This window comes from Mastigoproctus giganteus, chromosome 7, assembly GCF_048544385.1.
Source record: "Mastigoproctus giganteus isolate SK-2022 chromosome 7, ASM4854438v1, whole genome shotgun sequence".
Taxonomy (NCBI): domain Eukaryota; kingdom Metazoa; phylum Arthropoda; class Arachnida; order Uropygi; family Thelyphonidae; genus Mastigoproctus; species Mastigoproctus giganteus.
Window position 1 is genome coordinate 6,665,864 of NC_143581.1, and position 27,053 is coordinate 6,692,916.

At 35.8% G+C, this 27,053-nt stretch overlaps 1 protein-coding gene across 1 annotated transcript in view; it reads right to left on the minus strand.

Annotated features, from left to right (window-relative positions):
• Window positions 1-13,272: 13,272 nt before the first annotated feature.
• Window positions 13,273-27,053, minus strand: part of LOC150082462 (piezo-type mechanosensitive ion channel component-like) — an 861,219-nt gene continuing 847,438 nt past the window's right edge. The window contains 1 exon segment of the mRNA XM_090377768.1: window positions 13,273-13,477. The gene's annotated coding sequence lies outside the window, so the exon portion shown is untranslated.

Here is a 27,053-nt window from a genome sequence, read left to right on the forward strand (position 1 = left end):
ATGAATTTCATCTATCCATCTCCGCCTTTGTCTTCCAGGTTTTCTTCTAGCTCCTCTTGGGTACCATTCTGTTATTTTCTTAGTCCATCTGTCATCATGTCTTCGAGATATGTGTCCTGCCCAAGACCATTTTAGTTCTTTAGTTTTGATAAGAATGTCCTTTACTTGAGTTTGCTGCCTAATCCATGTGTTTCTCTTCTTATCTAACAGTCTGATTCCCAATATAATTCGTTCCATTCTTCGCTGTGTAGTTCTCAGGTTCTCTTCCATTCTTTTGGTGAGTGCCCAAGTTTCACTTCCATAAGTCATTGTGGGAAGTATACATTGATTCATTATTTTACGTTTCAGACAAACTGGGATATTGCTCTTCAGTATGTGACTATATTTCCTGAATGCTATCCATCCAAAATTTATTCTTCTCTTGACTTCCAGCCATTTATCATTATTACAGCTAATAACTTGTCCCAGATAAGTATATGACTCCACCATTTCAGTTACTGCTCCTTCAATCATTATTTCCCTTTCTGTGGCATATTTGTTCATCATTACTTTTTGTTTTAGCCATATTCATCTTTAGTCCAAAATCCTTACTAACTGTGCATAACTGATTAAGATTTTCCTCTAATTCTTTGGGATTGTGGCTTATGACCACAATGTCATCTGCAAATCGTAAATGGTTTAGGTACTCTCCGTTCACACTGACTCCTTTCTGCGACCAGTCTAATCTTCTGAAAGCTTCCTCAAGGGCAGCAGTAAACAGCTTTGGAGATATTGTGTCTCCTTGTCGAACTCCTTTCTCGATTTTAAATTTGCTACTGTCTTTGTCTAGTCTAATAAAGGAGGTAGCACTCTAATATATTTTCTTCAAAATCATAATATATGGGGTATCTATGCCTTGTCTTTCCAGTGCCCGAAACATTGCCTTATGCTGTATGGAGTCAAATGCCTTTTCATAATCCACAAATGCCAGGCATAATGGTGTTTTATATTCATTTGCTTTCTCCATTAGCTGTGATATTACGTGAAGGTGATACATAGTTGAGAATCCTGTCCTAAAGCCAGCTTGCTCTTTCGGTTGATTCTCATCAAGTATTCTTTCTAATCTTTTAGTAATGACCCTTGTGAACAACTTGTAGATGTGGGATAACAAGCTAATTGGTCTATAATTTCCAATTTCTGATTTATCTCCTTTCTTATGCAGCAAAACTATGATTGCATTATTCCACTGTTTAGGCGTCACACCTTTTCTAAAGCACTTTGTGAAGAGCCTTGCCAGTTTTTGTGTTATGTCTCTTCTTCCCAATTTTAACAACTCTACAGTAACTTCATCTTCCCCAGGGGCTTTCCGAAGAACAAGTTTGAGCTTCTGCAGACTGCTCAGGACCAAGATATCAACGAGGAATATTACAACTTTAAGAAAGTTATAAAGTCCAAAAAACCTATAGGGAAAAATAAATCCAAAGAAGAAAAAATTAGTCAAGAAACACTTGTTATGATGAACCAAAGGCAGCAAATGAAGAGCAAGATAAACACTGACAAGGAGAAAATTGAGTATACTGAGTTTTGCAAAGCTATTAGAAAGAGACTCAGAGGACATAAGAAGATTTAACACAGGAAAAGTAGAACAAGCATTAAGGGAAAACAAAGGACTTAAATCAGCAGCCATGAGCAGTAATACAGTAAGACAAATGATACTGAAACTGAAGAATAGCAATGGTGTACTTATAAATAGCAGAGAAGGCATAATTGAAATGTTTGTTTGTTTGTTATTTGGTTTTTAGAAGCATTAGCAACTAAGGCCATATTGCTCCGGAAATATGAGGTGGTCATTCCCTGACCTTTCCGCATCCTCCGTATTTGGTGGTCACGGGCTCGAACCCCAGTCTAATCAAGAAGCGTGTGCTACGCACTGCTGCTCCTGCCCACCAGGCTACGGAGGCACCCTTGTATATAGAAAATTATACAAGGAGCGAGGGAATGATACCAGCAGTGGGGAAGATGGATTGCAAATTAGCAACACATACAACATACCCGATATTCTTCCTGATGAGGTAGAACATACGTTGAAGAAAATGAAGAATCAAAAAGCCCCGGGAAAGATGAAGTTACTGTAGAGTTGTTAAAATTGGGAGGAAGAGACATAGCAAAAACTGGCAAGGCTCTTCACAAAATGCACTGGAAAAGGTGTGATGTCTAAGCAGCGGAATAATGCAATCATAGTTTTGCTGCATAAGAAATCAGAAATTCAAAATTATAGACCAATTAGCATGTTATCCCACATCTACAAGTTGTTCACAAGGGTCATTACTAAAAGATTAGAAAGAATACTTGATGAGAATCAACCGAAAGAGCAAGCTGGCTTTAGGACAGGATTCTCAACTATGGATCACCTTCACGTAATATCACAGCTAATGGAGAAAGCAAATGAATATAAAACACCATTATGCCTGGCATTTGTGGATTACGAAAAGGCCTTTGACTCCACACAGCATAAGGCAATGTTTCGGGCACTGGAAAGACAAGGCATAGACACCCCATATATTATGATTTTGAAGAAAATATATGAAAGTGCTACCTCCTTTATTAGACTAGACAAAGACAGTAGGAAATTTAAAATCGAGAAAGGAGTTCGACAAGGAGACATAACTCGGAAGCTGTTTACTGCTGGCCTTGTGGAAGCTTTCAAGAAGACTAGACTGGTCTCAGAAAGGAGTCAATGCGAATGGAGAGTACCTAAACCATTTATGATATGCAGATGACACTGTGGTCGTAAGCCACGATCCCAAAGAATTGGAGGAAAATCTTATTCCATTACGCATGGTTAGTAAGGATTTTGGATTAAAGATGAATATGGCTAAAACAAAAGTAATGATGAACAAGTATGCCACAGAAAAGGACATAATGATTGAAGGGGCAGTAATTGAAAATTACTGCTCCTTCAATCATTATGTCTTGTAATAATTTATCATTATTACAAGAGAAGTGAAGAGAAGAATAAAATTTGGTATGGATAGCATTCAGGAAATATTCACATACTGAGGAACAATATCCTAATTTGTCCAAAACGTAAAATAATGAACCAATGTATACTGCCCACCATGATTTATGGGGGCGCCTCCGTAGCCAGGTGGGAAGGAGCAGCAGTGCGTAGCACACGCTTCTTGATTAGACTGGGGTTCGAGCCAGTCACCACCAAATACGGAAGATGTGGAAAGGTCAGGGAATGACCACCGCACATCCCGGAGCAATATGGCCTTAGTTGCTAATGCTCCTAAAAACCAAATAACAAATAAACAAAGAATTACATGACTTATGGAAGTGAAACTTGGGCACTCACCAAAAGAATGGAAGAAAAGCTGAGAACTACACAACGAAGAATGGAATGAATTATATTGGGAATCAAACTGTTAGATAAGAAGAGAAACACAAGGATTAGGCAGCAAACTGAAGTAAAGGACATTCTTCTCAAAATTAAAGAACTCAAATGGTCTTGGGCAGGAAAAATAGCTAGAAGACATGATGACAGATGGACTAAGAAAATAATGGACTGGTACCCAAGAGGAGCCAGAAGAAAACCTGGAAGTTAACGACGGAGATGGACAGATGAAATTCGTGAGTTTGTGGGTAGTAAATGGATGGCCATTGCACAGAACAGAAGGAACTGGAAAGTTGATGGAGAGGACTTCATCCTGCAGTGGATTGAAAATGGCTGATGATGATGATCTGCCCACTGGCTATGGATACACAGAAAGTAATTGACCAGCTTGACTTCTCGGTATGTAAGATAGGTGGTCGGATAGGTTTTACAGGTCCCACTGAGTTGCAGATGGCAATCTCTTTATCTTTTAATCCAGGTGTAACAACAGCACTATTGCTTGCTTCAAGGCCATGGGTGCGAATGATGCGTACCCAGTTAAGTCTCGTAATGCAGTTGTTATATGGAAAATTTTCTTCATTGTACGAATGAAGAAAAGTTTCATTTCCATAAAACAAAGAAATAAAAAAATTTGGCAAAGAATAAAATTCTATTTAGTGAATTCTAAAAAAATTCGGTAAAAAGAAAACATTTGTAACTAATTAGAAACATTCGCTATAAAGAAGTTTGTTAAACAGAGGTCCGACTGTAGTTATTATTTATTATGATTTTACCAATTACTGAAATAGGTGCGTAGCCACGAATTTGCCAAGGGTGCCGAAAACCTAGCTACGCCTCTGAATTAACCATCCATTAACAACCCTGCCGACCTTCACATCATCTGCAAACTTGGACATTAAGCCTGACATATCATCATCAATATCATTAATATAGAAAACAACAATGGATCCAACACTGAACCCTGGGGGACTCCACTAATAACATTAGTCCACAAAGAGCAGTGTCCATTGATTACCACTCTGTCTTCTCCCACTCAACCATCCCTTTATCCATAGCAGCATTTTGGATTTTATTGGAGCATTAGCAACTAGGGCTATAATGTGCCCTCCATCCATAGTAGCAATTTGCCTCCAATGCCACACTGCTTCAATTTGTGCAGCAGTCTTCCATGTGCAACAGTATCAAAAGCCTTTCTAAGATCCAAATATGTGATATCAAAATTATTCTTTGCATCCGGTCTCCTCTGTGACCACATCATAGTAGAGCTGTTAGAACGAGTATAGGAAAGGGAAAAAGATAAGTGAATGGAACAAAGGATGGCTCTTATGAAGAAAGGCTTAAGTTTTGAAAATTAGTGTCTGGAGACTAGGCACCTGTGAGGTGATCTGATTGAGGTGTATAAAGCCTTGAATGGTTTGAGCATGCTCAATGCTGATGGGATTTTTCCTCTTGCTCAGAATAATCACCTGAGAGGGCATAAATTCAAATTGAGGAAAGACAGTTGTAGGATATCTATGCGGAAGTTTGCCTTTAGCCACCGGGTGGTTGATTGTTGGAACAAACTTCCACCTGTCGTTGTAGAGGTTGATAGCTTAAATAAATTCAAGGCAGAACTAGACAAACATTTGGAGCGAGTGGATGGGTGAAATGAGAAGGGTGTGTGTTTTTTTTTTTTTTTTTTTTTTGGCTGATGATGTATAAGCTTGCTTTCTTGCATCATGTGCCTTTGCTAATGCTAAAAGATCCCAAATTGTATTGCCTGTCTAAAGGATTTTATAATGATATAGACATGTGATGTATATAGCATTAGATTAAAATGTAATGAAAATTACATTAGATTAACACTTAGATACTCAGCCCAAGTTATCATATTTCTTTTCTAAATTATTGCCTTCAAAACAACATCGTTATGAAGTTTTCCAGGGTTGATTTAATTCATAAAATTTCGGGTGTTAAGCAACTAACTAGCCCTTGCCACATCACATAACATAGTTAAGCTTGCCTTAAGATCTTAGTATTCTAATAAACAAAAATATCTTTCCCAAGTTAGGAAACTTCGTGACAAATAAAAAAATTATCTGCATCCTAATGATTGGTCTGTATGAAGACCTCCATTGATTTACGATGTGAAGCACAGGCCTCAGAAATAAAAAACAGACACATTAACAAATTGAATTTTAACATACATTATCAAGACGGTTGAGACCCAATTCATACGAGTTCTAACACATTGTTGCGAGCTTGCAACCAAATGCATATGAGTTGTGTGACTACCCTCCCCCTCATATGCACAATGATTTACCGCAGAATACTTTAGCTAGTTCACAAACACCCTCTCGCCAAACGTTCAATGAACCGACATATCAATAGGTTACAAATATTTCCTCGTATACACTACCGCAGGACCAGATTTCACTTTTATCCAAAGGATTAAATTACAATTTACCACCTTGTAAACTACCCAAAAAACAGTGTGTAATTGATATTGAATTTGGACTTCATAATGTTCCACAAAAAGATTTATTTATTCAACAAGTTAACCAAGTGGTGAATAACATAAAGGAAACGCGACTTCTTAAATTGAATAGATGACAGTTCAGCTTTGCGTGAACTTCGTGAAAATAAAGACATTATTATTCAGAGAGCTGATAAAGGAGATACAGTGGTAATACTCAATACACCTGATTATATTAATAAGTTAGAGTCAGTTGTATCAGATACCTCCGCTTATCTTGAAGAAGACCCGGCACTATTTACCTATTTGGTCAATCAATACAATAAAATGCTAACCACGTATCGAAAAAATGACTACATTACTATGGCTCAGTTAAAGGAATTGAAGGCCAGAACATAGAATATTCCTGCACTTTTCAGTCAGGTAAAATTACATAAGACCAGATTTCGCATTAGGCCTACCCTAGAACCGAACCACAACCGCAAAGCAGAAAAGCATAGAATCGTGGCTCACCTGCTACAGCTGTGGCAGGACAGATGGACAGCATCAAACAAAGGCAAAGTGACGAAGAGATTCATACCACTGGTTGCCAAGACGTATCCAAAAGTCCCCCCATGGTTTATCCCGGGGTTAAATGCAACCTACTTACTAACGGGCCATGGCCCATTCAAGGCAAAATTGAACATGCTGGGTATAACGGAGGAGCTAACTTGCACCTGTGGTGAGCCTGAAACATGGCATCGTATAATGCACGACTGTGAGTGCTACGAGGAACACAGAAGCGTGCTAATAACTAAAATACAGTACATACCAAAAAACAAAGAACACCATCTCTTGGACACAGAAGACGACTACGTGGCTTTCAGCCAATTTGCATGAGAAGTCTTCGACCGAAGAACGGAAATTGCCATCCGCGATGAATGAAAGTAAATTACATACTCGAAGAAAATCGACCACCCCACAAGACTGCAAAGAGCAAGAGGAAATCAAAATGAGCATGGAAGAAGACAACCCTGACCAAAGTGAGGCCACAAACGGATCAAAGGACCCTACAAAGATCAAGAAAATAGCAAAGTGACAAGGAACCTGGTCAGACACAGCCACAGGAACTAACCGACGAAGATGAGTACATGCAAACAAACCAAGTGACAAAAACCCGGACTGGACATAAATGCAGGAACTACTTGCAGTATGCCATATGGCTGTCTGAATAGGACTCCCTAGTCCTATTCACCTTTAATTCCCAATCCCTAGGCAGGGGGAGACGGTTTCCTGTTCCCTCCCCCCCTCCCTCCCTTGCCATTTCCCGCTTCTCTACTCCTGGTGGGGCATGGGCCTGCCCCACTGCTTTTGGGGACACCTACTCTATTGTCCCCATACTTCTGGCTTTTCCCCTCTCTCTCCCCCTACTCTGTCTATACAACAGTGCATGTCCCACACAATGTCAAAAATTAAAATATGTCCAAATTCAAACAGCGCACGCAAAACTCTTTCAGCTTAAACCTTTTTCAGTGATTATTTTATTTAATTTTTTTTTTTTGTAGGCCCTAGCCACTGAAATCTCAGGAAACTAGGGCCTGCCAGAGTAAAATATCAACTACTGGGTACCTGGTCTGCCTCCACGAGGCTAAGTGTGGACAATGTTGGGCCCCAGCAGGGGTCTAGCGGCTAAATGGCCAAAAGAACAACGATACAGTGAACTTTTACACCTACAATGAAAGCAACGCGGAGTTGGGGGGAACCCCTGGTGCCGCTAGACACGAATACACTTTAGGCCTATTGTTTCCTACAGAAACTCGACGTTTTCATCCTTAGCCACACATTGGGATTAAGAACTACGATACACTATTTAATAACCTTAAGGACTGTAGTCTTGGCAGTATGATAATTTATTCTTGCTAGATGTTATATATGAAAGTAAACGTTGAATAAACAGTAGATTTTTTTAGGATATGTTAAATAATAACTTGATACCGATTAATTATATGAAGCTTCCTATTAAGGAAATTTTTCCCTTAATTTAACTCTTAGTTGAAGCCAACTATATCACCTTTTGAGGTGATATAGATGCCAAATTTTTGGTTTGCTTGAGTGGCTTAATATCGGAGAGATCTATCTCTCAACAATTGAATGTATTGTTGAGAGACAACATTTGACGCCTTTTCTACCCTGTATCACATACTATGGGAAGTATTTAGATGATGTTCTAGTTATTACAGATAGTAGCACTATCCAAGACATTTTACATTTTTTTAATGATATTCATTCTATAATCAAATTTACACTGGAGAGGGAGAATAAGGATACTAAGTCATTATATTTTCTAAATTTCATGCTTACTCGGGATGCAAATAAAATCCAATTTAACATCTATCGTAAACCTACAAATGCCGGTATGCTCCTGCATTATAACAGCTATCACCTGTTCACCTACAAAAGATCGATTATCTTTAATCATTTTCTCAATGCTTATAAATATTCAATAACGGAACCTTCTTTCAGCTCAGCAATACAAATATTAATTAGCAGGTTCTTAAACAGGCTAATCAACATGCAGTCTCAGTTCGTGCTTCTTGTTCAGCAGTGTCAGAATTCGCCTTTCATGCCATTAATGAAAAACACTTTTTTTTATTTAACGAGGCCAAAATACTTAGTGTCCAACATAATTATATGAGATTATTAATTGCAGAAACCATCGAAATTAAATTACATGAGAATTCTGTTAATGTTCGCTGGCCATATCTAATCTCTGACTCGTGGTCTTTTATGCACATGTGGGAAGACAAATAATCCCTATTTAAGTTCCATGCTCACCCCTGTTCGGTAATTTTCATTCCTATGATCATGACATAGGATTGAACAGCATTGTAAGCTTCAGGAAGGAAGGAAAATCGTTTTGCAATTTTTTTCGTTAAATTAATTTTTTACTTAATTTTTAATTGCATTAAATTGATTTTTAATTGTGTTCATTTGATTTTTAATTATTTCTTACTGTAATGTAACATTTGATTTTAATTGTTTTCAGTGAAGTGTTCTAGGTATCATATTGAGGAAAACAATGTGTACGGACAAAGTTTATGGATTCAAAGAAAAACTTCAACTTTGGAAAAGTGAGGTTAATAATGGATCACTAATGATGTTTAATCAGCATTATAATTTAAATCCTAAAGAAGAATTATTGGGATTAGTAGAGCAATGTTTGTGTTTGCTTGAGGAAAAATTATCACTATCTTGAAATTCTGTACTCCATGTAAAAAAATTTGATTGGATTCAAAATCCATTTGTATTATCCCTAGAAATTCAAGCATTACATCTATCGATGAAAAAAAAAAGAAGAGAGATTTAAGAAATGATTGCACCCTTCAAATACAATTTAAAGAAATCGAGTTATCCGAATTTTGGTTAATGGCGAGAAAGAAGTTTCCTTCAATCAGAGAAAAAGCAACTGACACTCTTCTTCCATTTGTTACCACCTATTTATGCGAACAAAGTTTCTCACCAATGGTGACTATCAAGAATTCAAAGAGATCATCACTGGATCAGGAGTTACACAATCATTTCAAAAATAAAACCTGATATAAAAATGTTATGTTCACAGAAGCAAGCTCAAGTTTTTCATTGAAAAAATTGGAGATTTTATTTTGAAGTTTAGTATTAAATATTTAATATCTTCCATAGTATTTATATTTTACTCTTCTTATCATAATTATATATATAATGCAAATGTATTATTTGCAAATGTATTTTTTCACAAAGTCCTTATAGACAACCCAAAATCTGCAATCTGCCCCATTTTATCTCTGTGTGCTGTACAAAAATTATAATTTTCCAACTGTGCCCTGGCAGAAAAAAGGTTGGGAAGCACTGGTTTTTACATCTGGGTGAGGGGAAACATATGTGTCCAGCATATATGAATAAGCATTATGTTTACAATCTGCTCAGGCCTGAAATATTTTTATAGCCTCATATTTTCAAACAAAATTTAATAAATAATTTTACTGACCATAAAAAATGTAACAATTGTAACAATTATATACATTAATAAGAATTATAACTAGTTCTAAACATTTGTTTTCAGAAATGAAGGCCTTTCAATGACAAAGATATCATTTTTTTAAAAATAAAGAAAATTACTGCATTCACAATGCCATATACTTGGTATGTTGTATATGAAAAGCAAATTACAAGTTACCCTGGTCAAAATATAAGTGGAAAATTCACTACGTGAAGATACCCTTACAGATGACAGCTCTACAATATTGACTGCTCTAATGTCAAGTAGTAGTACAACTATCATCTTTCGTAAAGGTTATTTTGAATTTAAAAAAAAAAAAAAAAAAATTGGGGGACTTATCTCTCACTAAAATATTGGTGATGCCTTATGAATGAAAATGTTCCAGACAGAATATGTCAGCAACTATGGTTGCACTATTTACAATTTTAGTAATTTCTGCAAAACCCTTAAGAATACATTGTTAGTTAATTCTATGTTGAAGGAGTTCTGGATAAAACCTTTGATTCTGAAAAGTTTATTCAGTAATATATTCTTTGTACTGGTGCTTTCTAACACACACACACACACACACACACACACACACACACACACACACACACACACACACACACACACACACACACACCTTTCACTGAAATAGGACATTCCATGCAAATATTTTTATTCAAATTAGTGTGTGTGGTCTCATGAAACAACCTCAGTATGAATGCTATTATATATATGAATGCTGTATCATAACTACACTGTTATAAAACATGAAAGAGGGAAACTGAAAAAGAGGGCACAAGTATACTGGTGTTATTAAATTGTCAAATATATTAACATGATTGTTTTATATACAATGTGGTTGTCAATACATTCAATAAACATTCAAAAAGAAGAAAGAAATGTAAAAAATATACAGATTAAATGATATCCTAAAGAATTGCTTTACACTTATCTGAGATCCATTTTTACGAGTTCCAAAATATTATTTTCATTATAAATTATAAGAGATCAATAAGACTGATTTCTATTGTAGCCTATTTTAGAAACTTCTTGAAAGAAGTTGAAATTGTTATGAATAATTTGGCATCTTTAAAAGCTTGGCACTGATCTGGTAGGGTTTCATAATTCTATATTAAGTTAGACTAAAGTTTCAGATGGCACATTTTCATATCTGACAAGTGCTATAAACAATATTTGGTAATAAAAATAAATGTGACTGGAGCAGCACAGCCAATTTCAACTAAATTTTCATTAAAATTATATTACAAACTTCCAGTTTGTAGAATTACTGGTTTGCCAACCCAAATATAATTGCTTTATTTTATTTATTTTTTTACAACACTTAAAGCTTTAAAGGTAGAAAAGATGAATATGATATTATTGTTATTTAGGTGAAGTATGTGAATAATTTCTCCTCTTATTCTGGATAATGTTAAAGCATTATCCAGAATAAGAATTCACATTGATATTACCTTTTAAAAAAAATAAAATTATTTGCAATCATGCTGATAAAGAGAATAATGCAATTCAGTTCAAATCAAGATAATAATAGTTCTATAAGAACTTTTCTGAATTTAGTTCAGCAAGAAGTGAGAATGATGGTTTCAAAATAATGCAAAAGAGATAAGAATGAATACCTTCAACATAGTACGATCAATTTTTTTTTTTATTCAAAACTAATAATACATCTCATTTTTAGTGTAACCATAAGAAACAATTATAAAATAAACTCTTTACTGATATAATTTAAGGAAACTTCACCATTAACTGCTATGACTTGAGGCACAGTACTCGACACAACACCATATTAACAAAGCTACTTATTGACAACATACTAGTTCTAATGTTCTAAACCTCTTAATCATTTAAGAGTAATAACTGAGTAATTTATATTTGGTTTTTATCAATGTGCAATATCATTCTACTGTAAGATTATTAGATTTAGAGGCAAAATAATTTATAACTGTCTAGAAGGGAAAAAAAATAATAATTCCTGTATAACGTAACATCCAAAAATGCTGTGTATAAAAGCCATAGAAATATTTAGTTTTTATCATCTTAACAGTACAATTTTCCTGTGCTAACTGCATTTTTTTTAAATTGAACTAGCAAAGTTTTACAATTATAGTACCAAAAATTTAAAAAATTGCTCATTATGAAAACTTAAAAATAATCCTATTAATATGAAGTATTCATTTTTTCACATTTTCTTTATATGGATTTATTAAAGTAATTTAAAACTGTCAAGTGCAGGAACACAAAAAACACAGTATTTTTAAAAAATATATATTACAACACAAGATATTAATAACATTAACTACAATACAAGACAAAGACAATAATGAATGAAATCAAATCAAATAATCTTATGTACAAGCCACGTAAAAACCCATAATTTAATATACAAAAGTATGCTACAGAAATCACAATACTATGACAATTATCTCTTCATCATTTTTTTTTTTTTTGTATAGTACAGTATAAAGGTAAACATTTTCTTGTATAAATTATACTAATGTAATTCCATAGTATAGAAACAATTTCATACACCATGATTTCTTCTAGAAATTAAACAGAGATAATCAACTTTAAAAAAATACATTCTTACTCAGTATTAAAAATTGCGATGATTTAACAGCATGTTTTCGAAATGAAAGAATCGAATGATAGATAATAAAAGCATTACTAGTCAAAAGCTACCTTGAATAAATCTACCATTTTATAACTATTTAGTCTATGAATTTACATATTACATGAACACAGAAATGGCATTATTTAAACTGTATTCCATTTGATTAAACTGCAGTGTATTAAATTTGTCTCATTTCCTCTCCTCTCCTATTAATTTTTCATCTCTCAATAAGATTAACCACCTTGATTCAAGAAAATGTCATCATAAATAGAAAATATTAAAATAGAAGTTGTAGCAAATTATGTTTACAAGATAAGGTACACAACTCTGCACCTTTGACATTTTTATAATAAATATAAAAGAGCAGGAATAATATTATTTAAGATATAGTGTACATATACAAAACTGCAGCAGTAACAGTTTACAGTTGTTAAATTGCTTAAAACAAAAAATACATGTTTATATAAGTGTACAGATTCTGTAAAAAGTCTCATTTTGTTATCACTATTGCCCAATTTTATTATTCAAAAATGTATAAAATTATTAAAAATATAAAACTGTTTATATTATAAGAAGCTGTCTTAATATTTTAGTTAAATAACATGATTTTACAAGAATAATAATCCATTACATGTACAATAAAAGTTTACACTCTTCACTGGCTATATTAGGGTTTTTTTTTTTTTTTCTTGTTTTTTTATCTTCCACATATGATACAAATAGAACCAATGGAAATTTGCAATATCTTTTCACATATAAAAAGACTAGAGTTTTTTCAATGTTCCAAAATATAATTATTTATTATTGTTAGAGGACAATCATGACATCACTCTGTCAATAGCTGAAAAGCTATTGTCTGCAATAAATGGGACTAGAACAAAGTATCTGAGATCTGGAGATTTGCAGGAATCCACTGTGATAAGAACAAGAGTCTGGTCCCTTTTACATTCTTTATGAAGCAACTGCATTATCACACTACTTGAAAAAAGGTCAAAGCCAATTAAGGAACATCTGAAAGAATTACAGATGAATATTATGGAATACAAGAACAAGTCAGGATTAAAATAATCAATGATTTTATTAATGGTAATTTGGTTATATTGAACTGCAATTATCACAGCATTTCTTATTTATGATTTTATTTATAACTTTAGTTTTCTTTCATCTTAACGTAACCACAACAAAAAAAAAAAAAAGCCCACACAAAACAAACTTTTTAAGAATCAACATATTTTCAAGATCTCTTGGCCTTGTGATTATAGATTTAATATCAAAATTGTAATAGTGTAAATCAGAGGTAGTCAACTTTTTTGTTGGTGTAACTCTTAGAATAGTCAAAAGCTCTCATACCTATGGTATATACACCATAATGGTATATACCATTATGGACAATGAAGCAGAAAGTGTTCTGTTCTCATGTGCTGTGCTGAAGTGGCTTGGGTTCAATTTTTGTTGCAGCCCAATTCAAAGCTATTTTTTTATACTCTGGTGAAATTATGTGATCTTGGCAAGGAGCATATAATACCCTCTCCTACTCTGGAAATTTGGGGTTGTGGCTTTTATTACACAAACAGACAAACCAAAAAATTGGTGTATACATTAGAGCATGCAATTAGCTGGGCAGAGGATTGTAAAATTAATTTTGGTACTGCACAACGGGTTTGTTATAATGTGGCGTGAATATCAGAACTCACCAATAATGTGGCATTAGTAAAAGCAGTTCTTATTTAATGAATTCTCTATAACGAACTACAGGAAAATATAGGATAAAGCCGATAAAATGTCACGAGTTCAGTCAGAATGCTTATGTCTGCAATTTCACCAAGACACAACAGGAGGAATTATATGGTGAAAGCCCTGAGGGACTCTGCAAGACTTTGAGGTGGGGGTATACAAATTTTTATCAGCGTGACCACACTTATGATAGAAACAAATCTATTTTGCAAAAAAAAATTTATTTGAGCAAAGTTAATGCAAGGATTTTTGTCAGTTTCACTGACAATACTGTGCAGGATGAGAGAAACTGCTATTTGTGGAGTGGGGATCAGGGGTAATATATAGACACACACATTTATCTGATGATATGGGTCAAGCAATGCTTGCACACATCTCAAGATCTCTTGTTTATTGCTGCAACAGTTGATATTGCAGAAGAAAGGAAGCCCGCATATGGGAAACAATATTACAAAACTTCAAGGGTAATAAGTGAGGGTAGTAAACTATAGATAAATAGTCAAGTTTTAAATGCATCTAAAATAATGTCATGAGTGTTGTCAATAAAATGAGTGAATTTAAATTGCTTAGAATAACTAATGCTGATATAATACATCTAAAGGAAACATAATGTAGCCCAGAAATTATGTTGATGAGTTTCATTATGGAAAATAAGAGAGATTGCTTCTACAGGGATGGGATATACAGCAGATTCTCGATTTACCGGGATCCGTTTAACTGGGAAGTGGATTAATCTGAACACTTCAAGACTCCAACAAAAAAATAATAAAAATAAAAAAAAACAGAAATCAATAAAATTCAAGTAATAACTAGAATAGGTATAAACAGATGTTTTGCTAGTCGTAAGTAAGCGACAAACAGGGCGTTATGAAGTCATTATTGAGAGATTATTTTGCAACCCCCACTGTCTTCACACCCAACCCCAATGCTAAAAAAGAGAGAGAGAGAGAGAGAGAGAGAGAGAGAGAGAGAGAGAGAGAGAGAGAGAGAGAACAAATATTTAGTTCTATTTATGTCAGGGATAACAAAATTTTTTGTTTAGAAATTGCAGAAATGATGGGTAAACGCAAACGAGTTGTGCTTTCAAACATAAACTTGAAATTATTCAGAAGTTTGAAAACGATACATCCGTTAAATCTTTAATGAACCATTATAATGTTGGTGACCAAACCATGCATGAAATTTTAAAAAATAAAGGGAAGCATCGTATTGGACACACGAGTAGTGCATGGTAAGTCTTTTTATTCGTCACCATATTTTTTACATAGGTTGCTGAACATTTTTGGATATACTGTAGTAAGTCACCGACTTACGTAACTTCAAACTTACGTTAATTTTTTTCATTCAATTTTTTTTTCTTTTTTAGGGACTTTTTTACGGAATAATAATAATAAGCTATCAATAATGACGATCATGGCATGCACAAATTCCACAATCGGGATACGGAGTAACAAGCTGAAAAATAGGAATGAAGAGAAGATTCTTAAAGTTTGGTTTTTATATGACTGAAGATTTCAGTGAAGGGGACACACATTTCACCATAATAACGTAAAATACCATACAATTCCAGCTATCGGTATTATCGCAAATGCAATACAATCGAGTTTACTACTCATTTATAATTACTCTGTGCTACCACTTTATTAGGTACACCCCTGCTGTGCACACAAATGGTTTGCCGCACAACGTTGCAAGTCACATGACCAGTTGTGGATATAAATGCAGCAGAACAACCTTTCCAGTATCAGTTAAGCATACAAACTGTAGCAAGAATGGGGAAAAGGAGTGATCTAACGGACTTCGAACGTGGCATGGTAATAGGTGCAAGACGTGCTGGACAAAGCATTTCTGAAACGACAGTTCTCCTGAACTTTTCACGCACCACAGTTTAAGGGTGTATCGAGAATGGTGCAACGAACAGAAAGCATCCTCTCAACAACACTCCTGTGGAAGAAAATCGCTTGTTGATGAGAAGAGAGGTCAAAGGAGGATGGCTAGAATTGTGCAAGCAAACAGACAGGCCACAATGTCGTACATTAAGTCAGAATACAACCTTGGTATGCAGAACAAAATATCGCAACGGACCACTAGTCGCACTTTGTCGCGATTGGGCTACAACAGCCAACGGCCACATTGTGTACCTTTGTTATCAATGAAGAACAAGAGAGCACGTCTCCTGTGGGCACAGCAACACCAGCATTGGACTATCGAGGATTGGAAAACAGTTGCTTGGTCTGACGAGTCGAAGTTCCTGGTGCATTGTGTTGATGGAAGGCTCAGAATTTGGCAAAAACAACATGAATCCATGGATCCATCATGTCTGACGACTACTGTGCAAAGGTGGTGGGGGCAGTGTTATGGTGTAGGAAACGTTTTCTTGGCACACGTTGGGTCCATTGATACCCATAAATTCATGTCTGAATGTCACATGGTACCTAAACATCGTTGCTGACCAAGTGCATCCGTTCATGTTGACAGTTTATCCTCAATCAGATGGTTAGTTCCAGCAGAATAATGCACTTGTGCACAAAGCCTGAATCACTATGGAATGGTTCCAGGAACATGACAATGACTTTTCTTTGTTGCAGTGGCCCGCTAAGTCCTTGGATCTCTATCCTATTGAACATCTTTGGGATGATGTTGGAAAGGGCTGTTCGATGTAGGCCTACTCCTCCATCGAATCTCAAGGAACTGTGTGACACACTCATGTCTGCATGGTACTCCATTCCTACAATGTTTTCAGCATCTTGTTCAATCCATGCCTAGACGAATTCAGGCTGTTTTTAAGGCTAAAGGAGGCTCAACACGCTATTAGGTAGGTTTACCCAATAGAGTGGCAGCACAGTGGAGATGCACTAACAGAAAAGCCCAGTAACCCAGAAAGTGCAAATTGTTCTTGGTTTATGGCAGTGACCTGGAGAAATTGTTGATGTTAAACAGAAGGCACTTGGGGTGGATGGGATCTATCCAATTATATTAAAGGAGGTGGTAAAGTCAGAAAGCAAACCCTTAGCCATAATTATGACAGCATACTTGGACTCAAGAGAAGTCCCCATGGACTGGAGATGTGCAAATGTATCTCCAATTCACAAAGGGATAAAAGGGTAACTCGAGTAATTACAGACCAGTTAGTTTGACATTCCTGAAGCATTGCAGGATCATCTAGACAAGACAGCAGCAATAATTCAGACAGCATGGTTTGTTAGGGAGAAGTCTTGTCTGATCAATTTGATTGGATACTATTGGTCACAAAGGAACTGAATGCAAAAAATAATTTTGATATCATAACCTTGATTCAGGAAAGCTTTTTATACTGTTGCACATGGAAGATTACTATACAAATTGGAGCAGTATGGCATTAAGTGCAAGTTGCTACAATGGATAAAAGGATTGTTGAGTGAAAGAAAATAAGACAGTGGCAATCCATGGACTAATGTTATTAGTGGTGTCCCCCAGGGTTCAGTGTTGGGCCCATTGTTGTTTTGTATATTTATTAATGATATTGATGAAAGTATATCAAGCTTAATGTCAAAGTTTGCAGATGATACAAAAGTTGGGAGGGTTGTTAATAACAGTAATGACAGTATGCTGCTGCAACAGGATCTGGAAAAGTTGGGGAGATAGGCTGAGAAGTGGCAACTGAAGTTTAACATTGACATATGCAATTACTGCATATATGTAGCAGTAGTAACCCCAGAGAAATGTACCAAATGGGTGGTGTTCAACTCAGGGTAGTGGAGAATGAAAGAGACCTGGAGGATAATTGTGCAGTCAGATATGAAGTTTTCTGAATAGTGCAGACAGGCTGTCAGAGTAGGGGGGTCTTGTCAATGATATACAAGAATTTTGTGAGCAGGGATAATGAAGTGATTATCCCCATGTATAAAGCAATGGTCAGATCACACCTTGAGTACTGCATACAGGTCTGGAAGCCTCATTTTAGGAAGGATGGAGAGTTGCTAAAACGAGTACAGATGATACAATTTTCAGCTGATACAATAAAACCACACTACCAATAAAATAAATATTTCCTTAACTCACCTTTCACATGCAATCAATAATTTTAAGGATTTGATGATTAGTGATATTAGCATTAGTAGAGGTAGCAGATGCAAGAAAGCAAATTTATATAACATCAATTAAAAAAAAAAAAAACCTTCCCGTTTCACCCATCTATTCCCTCCAAAACTTTGTCTAATTCAGCCTTGAATTTATTTAAGCTGTCAATTTCCACAACAGATGGAAGTTTGTTCCAGCAATCAACCACCTGCTGGCTAAAGGCAAATTTCCATACATCTATTCTACGATTGTCTTTCCTCGATTTGAATTTATGCCCCCTCAGGTATGTAATTTGAACATGAGGAAGAATCCCATCAGCATTGAGCTTACTCAAACCATTCAAGGCCCTATGCACCTCAATCAAATCACCTTGCAGGTGCCTAGTCTCCAGAATCTGCAATTTGCAGAACTTAAGCCTTTCTTGGTAACAAGCAACCCTGTGTTCAACTGAATAATCTCATTGCCGTTCTCTGTATTCGTTCCAGCAGCTCTACATCTTTCCTAATATGAGACCTCCAGCTCTACATGCAGTACTCAAGATGTGGCTTGACCATTGCCTTATACAAGAGGATAATCACCTCCTTATCCCTGCTAGCAATATTCCTGACAAGACCCTATGAGCTACTCTTGCTGCCTGTTTGCACTGCTCAGAAATCTGACTGCACAATTATCCCCAGGTCATTTTCATTCTCCACTACTCTGAGTGTAGTACCGCGCAGTTCGTATGTTACTCTAGAGTTACTGTTACCCATATGTAGCACTTTGCATTTGTCAATGTTAAACTTCAATTGCCACCTCTCAGCCCATCTGCTCAACTTTTCCAGATCCTGTTGCAGCAGCACACTGTCTTTACTGTCATTAACAACCCTACCAACCTTTAGCATTAGTTGAGGCATATGATGCAAGAAAGCAAGCTTATACAGCATCGGCCAAAAAAAAAACCCTATTTCACCCATCAGGTCACTCAATGTTTGTCCAGTTCAGCTTAAATTTATTTAAGCTATCAACTTCCACAACAACAACAGATGGAAGTCCGTTCCAGCAATCAACCACCCGCTGGCTAAAGGCAAACTTCCGCACATCTATTCTACAACCACCTTTCCTCAATTTGAATCTATGCCCCTTCAGGTTTTTAATCTGAGCAAGCAGAAGTATCATTTGTATCATCTGCAATCGTGGACATTAAGCCCGATATATCTTCATCAATATCATTGATAAAAACAGAAAACAACAATGGCCCCAACATGGACCCCTGGGGAACACCACTAATAACATTAGTCCACAAAGAGCAGTGTCCACTGATTGCCACTCTGTCTTCTCCCACTCCCTTTATCCATAGCAGCAACTTGCCGTTAATGCCATACTGCTCTAACTTGTACAGTAGTCTTATATATGCAACAGTATCAAATGCTATTCATTGAAGGCATATCATATCATATGCAGGAAATTCTGTTAAAATGATATATATATATATACTATTCTTACAAAAAAATCTATCCCTTTTAATCAGCATTCTATCTATTAACTACTAAAAGTAGCTAATATATAAAAATTCATATATATGCTCCTGTAAGCAGTTTTAAAAGTAGATACACTTTTCACTTACAGTAGTGTATATATATCAGGCATGCAAAACCAGAAGCTCCTGTACATTCCTTAAACAATTGTTTAAGGGCTGCACAAAAACTACTGATTTTACTAGTTTACAGTAATAAATGACTAAGAAAATAATGGTTAATAACATTACTAATAATAAGGATAATTAACACTATACTGAAGCAGGTACCCATTCAATACAGAAAATTAAATTTACACTGGTACACTTTACACTAGACATATATTATACATTCTATAAAATTTTAATAAAATTTATAAATTATATAAATTTTTATAAATGATACTAATTGGAACGTATGTTTTTGTATAAGAGGAAATATTTGATAAATCTCTGTGTTACCAGCACACTACTGCAGGTCACAATTACTCCTGAGTTTGATACTCCCTATATATTTTTTTCAAGTTTCTAATTACAGTGACTTCCTACTTTACGTGTGTGTAAATTTTGCAAATTCAAAATAACTTGCGGCAAACATATTTACTGAAAGCGCCACGAGAGGAGGAGTACAAATCCAAACAGACATTCAACCTCGACGAAACAGTTTTATATTAGCAAAAAATTTTATATTAGCAATTATACCATTGCTGAAAAGGCTGAGCCTGACTTTAAGGCAGTGAAAGATCGGCTAACACTTCTTTCTGGTGCTAATATGGAGGGTCATAAACTAAAACTTGTGTGCATTTACCACCATCAAAATCCTTGTGCCCTTAAAGGTTATGACAGGTTATACAGGCCTGTGTACTGGCACTAATAATAAGGATAATTAACGGCAGTCATCCGCCCTAAAGGGTGGATGACTGCTGTTATTTTCAGAAGTTATCTTGGATCTCAGTTACGACCAGAATTGGAAGTGTACTGCAAGACAGAAGGAATTCCATTTAACATCTTACTTATTCTTGATAATGCCACAAGCCATCCACCCAGTACTGTTGATGTCTGTTCCAATATCAAGATTGTTTTTTCCTAGCAAATACAACCTCAATACTAGCCTAAGGATCAATATGTGATTAAATCTTTTAAGGCTCAGTATTCAAAACGCATCTGGATGATTTAACTGACAAGACCAACCACAAACAGATATGTGTAGCGATATTGGTGAGCCTTCAATATAAAAGATACTTTAACATTCATTGACGATACACAACTGTATTCGAAGTTTGTGGCAAGCTATGTCCAGATCTTAGCAACTCCTTCAAAGGCTCTGATACAAATAAATATTATGCTTGTTATTTTGTTATTTGGTTTTTAAGAGCATTAGCAACTAAGGCCATATTGCTCCGGGGATATGCGGTGGTCATTCCCTGACCTTTCCGCATCCTCCATATTTGGTGGTGATGGGCTCGAACCCCAGTCTAATCAAGAAGTGTGTGCTACGCACTGCTGCTCCTTCCCACCTGGCTACGGAGGCGCCAGAAGATTATGCACAAACTAAAGACAAACTCGCCAAAAAAAATCGGGTTCACTGAAGTGGAAGAAACTGATATCGATGATTTAATTGATTTGCATCATCAAGAATTGTCGAATGAAGATCTGTCTGCACTGGAGCAGCATCGCATTCATGAGAAGGAAGCAGAAGTGAGCTAAAGCCTAGAAGTTAAAGAAGAATGGAGCCTCACAGTGAAAGGAATATTGAAAGCATTAAATCTTATAGATGAAGGCCTAAATCTGTTAGCTGACGAACACCATAATCTTGAAAGAAGCTCTAAAATGCAACGTAAAGTTACGCTAGAACTTGGTTGCTACTATGAGTTGTTGCAGGAGAAGAGGCAACATGCAAAGCAACTAACTCGGGATTCCTTTTTCAAGAGGTCAAAGCAGCAGTCAAGTGAACCCTCCATCTCCCAGTTTAACATAACACCCCCACCCCACCTATCTGGTCCAAATCCAAGGGAACTGAATCTGATAATAACGATCCCTCTCATCTGCCTAAGGCCACCCTGCACCCCAATCTCTCTTTCTCTCAACTGTCGTTTATGTTGTACTGTATATGTTGGTTATAGTGAACATACTTTTGCTGTACAAAAAAAAAAAAAATAAATAAATCAATAAAGATGAATGAATCTCTTTGGTTGCTCATCATTTTATTTAGAGTGCGCAGTATTCTAACCAAATAAAACGAATTTAGTATGTACTGGTAGGGGTAAATTATAAAGACGTGAGAGTTACTCTCATAGGCCTATTATCATATTTTTTGGTGATTATTTATATTACGCATGAATTTAAATTGTGTGAGACATTCTAGAACGTAGCCCTTGCATAAATTAAGAAGTCGCTGTATTTATAGTTTTGACAAAATTTTTATCACTAGGTAATAAAAATTTATATTACCTGTTAGATACAAATATAACTTTATATTTGTATCTCACTAGTGCATGCTTTTCAGTTTAGTTTTGTTTGCAGGACAAAACTAGGTTTAGTTTTAAAAATACCCCTCTTTTTAATCGTTGTAAAAAAAAATTAACTTTGCTTACAAAATTTTATTTTCATATATTTTGGTATCAAATTTATATATCAGTAACATTAAAATTTTATACTCATTTTTATTTATGTTTATGCTTTTTACTCTTTGGCTTGTGATTCATATCAGAGATGAAGACACATGTTACTATTTTGCTTGCAATTCTGGCTGTTGATACCTAACGAGAGGCCAGTTTTGAAAGTTGTGGCAACATCCATATTTTGTAATTTTTGTAACTATTTATCTCTTATTATACATTTTTTTTTTTTTTTTTTTTTGTTAACTATCACTATAACATAACCATTTTATTTATTCTTTAGTATTCCACTTTTCTTTACATTTTGATATATTTATTTCACATTACTCTACATTCTGCCTTACCTTAATTTAACTTTATTTTTTTAATATATTTCCCTCTTTACTATTTCATTATCTTTGTATATACATCACCCCACTTAAGTTCACACAATGATTTGCAAATTCAGCTCAGGGGGTCTACTATAGGAATGGGCTTGTGATTCCAGGTTTACCTGAGGGTTACCCAGGTTTACCTTATATCTTGCTTCAAGCTTTCAACTATCCTATACTCTTCATTCTTATTTCTCCATAATTATAAGGGCAATCCATGCATGGAGGAGAAACTACTCTTAAGCATACTACTATATCTTTGCCTCTGTGGAGTTCAGGTACTTTCATTCCTACTCCATTAGCCAATTACACCACCTTGCTTTTGTCACGGTGTCTGAATTTAACACATAACTAATTGTAGCTTTATGTCTGAATTTAACATATAACTAATTTCATGCAGATTAACACAATTTTTACCATGTCCAACACACAGGGGTCACCACTTTCCAATTCCAAGTGGCAATCACTAGAGGGCTACACATTATACACAACTCCATTTCTTTTTTCAGATAGAGTAAGGTCCACACATGATTCTTTTGCTTGGACATGGTAAGTCTGCTTACGCTACATGCTTTATTTTTGCTTTAGTTTTTAGTTTTATATATTTTGTTCTCTGTCGAGTCAACGATGATCAATGTGTACTATGCATTATATAAATTTTAATTTCTGAAGTTCTATTATATTTTATATAATTCATAATTCTATTATTTGTTAAATAACCTTAAAATTGATTTTGCCATAGTGCATATCAATCATTACAGAAACAGGGAATCTACTATTGTTGTTTTTTCCTTTCAATTTGGGTGGTTAACCTCAGAAAAAAAAAATCACATAAATTGTAGGTATACAGCAATAAGTTTTTGTATATTATCTTATGTGTCTGTACTCTTTAACAATGTACCATACTTTACCTACACATTCTCCATAGATTTATCTATGGAGAATGTGTAACAAATACAGTGGTACCTCAGTATACGTCCTTAATCCATTCCAGATCCTTGGACTTATACCAAACAAATTTTTCCCATAAGAAATAAAGGGAAAATGATTAATCCGTTCCCATTAAAAAAAAATCCTATTGTTATTGGCATATTATACATTGATGGGGTTGTATAAAATAATTTATACACTGCTTAATAACTAGATCGTATGTATAGCTTAGCTTAATTTTCATTTCTTAGCTTAATTTTCGATCTAGTTATTACATTACAGCACATAAGACTCCTTAAAAAATCAAGAGACACTGCTTAATACTAAAATACGTAAATACAAAAGCAATAAATGATGCAGTGCACTAAAATATACATACAAAAGCAATTACCCGTATTTTCCGGCTTATAAGACGCGGTTTTTTTCGCGAAGAAATACTCGGAAAATCACCCTGCGTCTTATATGGTCAATGTCAGATTAGGCCTAAAGACTACCGGCAATGCATTTTCGATGACGCAGTGCCGGTAAACCGAGTTCTGAAAACTTCCCTTTGAAATTCACACCAATTTTACTTAAGATTTATCTGTTGAAATATATTTTTAACAATTATCAGTGGTTACAATCTATGGCAACAATACATACCAGTAATCTTTTTTTCGTGGAAAATTTGTTGAAATCTGAGTGATATGAATCTCACAATCAGATGTAAGTAAAAACATGTTTCATTTTCCCATGTGTTTGCTTCCTCTATAATATGATCTCATGCTTTTATGGTATGGCGGGCTAATTAGACTGGATCGGGATTTTTCAATCCCAACTGTCTTTTACAAAGAGAAAGTGACGCCCATATTTGTTTTAGGGCGAGTAAGAATTTCTGTTACGTTACTTCTGTCAGATTTTTTCAGAAACAAACATTTCATTATTGGTTGAACACTTACCCAAGCGTATACCATTATTTTGAGAAAAATATATTTAATTTTATTATTATTATTTTCTCCAAAATATTATTTTTATTATTTTGGAGAAATATTTATTTTATTTTATTTTTTTTCCCAAAATATGTGGCCAAAACTAGGATGCGTCTTGTATGCCAGTGCGTCTTATAAGCCGGAAAATACGGTAGATGAAATAAATGAAAATTTAACAAACTTTAATTTTCTCTTTTCTGTCTCTTTTCCCTACTTGGACCTGGTTGAGGATCACCAGGTTTGACGTTTACTAAAAATCTGTCCAAAAAAAAACTTTGCTTCTGCCTTCTCCTCAGGATGTTTCAGAAATGTGACATTGTCTGGTCATTCCAGACAATGCTATTACGGCTTGTTTGGGCTTTGTTGGGGGTGGTACTTCTCTGCAAAGTTTTTGACATCCATCCATTTGGCAAAGATTTCCTTGATTAATGAAGTAGTGGCTTCCTCTATCTCCTCCTCCTCCTCCTCCTCCGAGCCTGAAGAGTGTATCCATCTTAGTCTTGTGTTCCTCATTCTCAAGTTCCTGCAGCTCCTCAGTGGTCAGTTCTGTGCCCCTCCACTAACTCCTCTACATCACCATCACTCACATCCAGACCCATGGACCTGCCCAGAGAGACAATATCCTCCACTATAGGCACAGCCTCAAAGTCCCTTTCAGTCACTGCTTCTGGCCACAAATTCCTCCAAGCAGAGTTCATTGTTCTGTAGGAAACTTCCTGCCAGGCTTTGTCAATGAGAGATATGCAATGGACGATATTAAAGTGATCTTTCCAAAACTCTCTTAGGGTTAATTCTGTGTCAGAGGTCACTTCAAAGCACCTCTGGAATAGTGCTTTAGTGTAGAGTTTCTTGAAATTACTGAAGACCTGCTGGTCCATGGGCTGAATGAGAAGTTGTGTTAGGGGGGAAAAACTTTACAGTGATGAAGTCAAACTCTGGCAGCACATAGTCCTGCAAGCTTGGAGGGTGAGCTGGAGCATTGTCCATTATGAGGAGGGCCTTCAGAGGCAGGTTTTTCTCCACTAAATAACTTTTTACACTTGGCCCAAACATAACATTAAACCACTGGCTGAAATATTCTCTGGTTACCCAAGCCTTGCTGTTTGACCTCCACATCACAGGTAACTGAGTTTTCTGCATGTTATGTTTCTTAAAGGCTCTCGGGTTTTCAGAGTGGTAGATCAGTAGAGGCTTCAGTTTGCAATCCCCAATTGCACTGCCACAGAACAAGAGAGTTAGCCTGTCCTTCATTGGCTTGTGCCTGGCAATGCCTTCTCTTGTGTAATATAGGTCCTGTTAGGCATTTTCTTTCAAAACAAGCCTGTTTCGTCACAATTAAAAACTTGTTGGGGAACAAAACCGTCAGCCTCCACAAATTCCCCAAACTCTGTAACAAAATCATTGGTGGCATCTTTATCAGCATTGGCTCCCTCTCCATGCCTCACAACACTGTGAATGCCACTCCTCTTCTTAAAATTATCAAACCAGCCATGGCTGGCTTTAAACACTTTACTTTCTTGGCTCGTTCCTGCCTTGTTTTTTAAAAGATCGGCATGCATCAGTTTTGCCTTTTCACAAATTATTACCTCCGATACGCTATCGCCAGCACACTGTTTTTCCGTAATCCAGATCAACAGCAATTTCTCAACGTGCTGTAATGTCCCTGATCTTTGTTTGGTAATTGATTTCACCCCCTTCGCAATGTTAGCAGATTTAATAACGTCTTTGTTTTTCACAATTGTAGATACCGTCATTCTCGGCATACGGTATGCAGCAGCCAAGTCCCGGATACGCATGCCACCTTCATACTTTTCAGTAATCTCTTTTTTCACCTCCATGGTGATCCTAACCATTTTCTTTGTTACTTGGCTCTTCCCATTAACTTTCTTAGAACTCATGGTTAATGAATTTACAAAAAATTTACACGAAAAAACACAAAATCACATGAAAATTCAGAGAGTTATAGCGCGGGTTGTTCACTGAATGGTAGAAACTGTAGTACTGACGCTCATGGGCAGTCGTGGCAGAGATGCCAGATCTTACCCGCTCTCCCAAAACCGAATTCAGTCGATCGAGAACGTAAGCGTGCACCGTACACGCATACGTCCTCAGTCAGTTTTATTCGGAAAGCTGAGTGAGGACGGGCATGCGTACTTTGCTAGCATCCATCCTTGGTCGGCTTTTATTCGGTTTTTGGAGAGGGGGTAAGATCTGGCATCTGAGTCTTGGCTTTGTCTCGAGAGAGGTAAACAAGGGTAGCGTGAGGTGTCGTGACTCATTTTGAGGCACGCAAGTCGTATTCCAAACAAAGGTCGTATACCAAACAATTTTTTGCGTCCAAACAGGACGTATATCAAGTTGGACTTATTCCAAAGCGGAGGTATACCGAGGTACCACTGTACTATATATATA